Genomic DNA, 1550 nt, shown 5'->3' with positions numbered 1-1550 from the left:
CATGGCGGCTGTAAACATATGTAGTAGCTATAACATGCATCCATATAACCTCTATGTCGCGTTATTTCGTATTAAATGTTTCGGTATTTTAGCATACGTTTGGCACAGATAGAAACAATCGACGTTCGAGTGTCGACCCATAGCGAAGTATTCTCTGACGGTCCTGTTTGTCGCATGCTACATTGTCGAACACGATTATCGAATTCGGGAGCGCCTCGCTAGGGGGGATAACGTCAGAGTTGTTGGAAAATGTAAAATAACCAATATCTTCTGTTACGTCCAGACTCAAATAAAGGAAGAGTCAGCGGGAGGGCGTAACCTACTTCCAGCGCCATGATCGCGCGATGGAAGGTCGCGGTTTGTATCTCGCGCCGTACAAACGTGGAAGCGGCGCATATACGGCAAGGAGGTGAGGGAGAAGGAGAACTAAAAAAAAACTTCGTGGAAACAAACGCTAGGGATTCTCCCGTCCGCCGGCGTAACGACGAACGAACAGTTGAATCGCGCGGCGATACTCTCGCGCGTGCCTCACTTCAGAGGCGTGTTTATGCGCGACGCGCTTCCGTCGCGAGTGCGTCGTAGAGAGAGCGGTATCGTAAATTTGGACGACACATCGGGGCCTGGTACTCATTGGGTGGCGTACGCGAAAAAAGACGACGACGCAATCTACTACGACGGTTTCGGCGATCTTCGTCCACCGCGCGAACTTGAGCATTATCTCGGGCGTGATACGAATATCCAGTATAATCGTCGTTCTCAGCAGACGCGTGATCAGAGCATATGCGGGCAATTGTGTCTGTGATTTCTTCGAAGTATTCATTGGAAAAAGTTTCAACTATAACATCGATCGTTGTTCGTCGGTCGAGCGCAGTCGTCCGCGATTTGTTCGCTATACCGAATGTAAATTCTACAAATAATAAATTTTACTTCGATGATAACGACGATATTATCACGATTCCCGTTGGATCTTATGAGTTGAGCGCCATAAGCGCGTACTTGAGAGCCGCGATTCATCGCAAACGACGAGCGAATGTCGCGCGAGAAGCGGAGCGAAAGAAGGGGAACGAAGAACGAAGGACGAGCGACGATGATGACGATTATATATACGATGTCGATGACTATTACGAGGACAATGAATACGAGGGTAAAGGTGAACGTTCCATAATCCTTCGCGGTAACGATAACACCATGAGAAGCGAGATCAAGTGCGCGTATCGAGTTAATTTTACCAAACCCGATGACATCGGTTTGCTATTGGGTTTTTCATCATCTCGTATACTACAACCGAATAAATGGTACTCGTCGGCCGTATGGCCGTTAATGTCACAGTATAAGAAAGAACAGTAGGCTCACTCTGCCAAAAAGCGTACTAATAATTGTCTCTCGCGCATGACCGAATCGCACAACCAACAACATGGCGGCTGTAAACATATGTAGTAGCTATAACATGCATCCATAACGTCTATCTGTCACTATTAAGAGGATGCCGGCAGTGATGCCAGAATTGAGACGCGAGCAACATGCAACCGAGGTGGAGGGGATAACACACA

The sequence above is a fragment of the Formica exsecta genome, unplaced genomic scaffold (assembly GCF_003651465.1).
Source record: "Formica exsecta isolate Colony F162 unplaced genomic scaffold, ASM365146v1 scaffold1157, whole genome shotgun sequence".
NCBI lineage: Eukaryota > Metazoa > Arthropoda > Insecta > Hymenoptera > Formicidae > Formica > Formica exsecta.
This window is presented reverse-complemented; position numbering follows the sequence as displayed.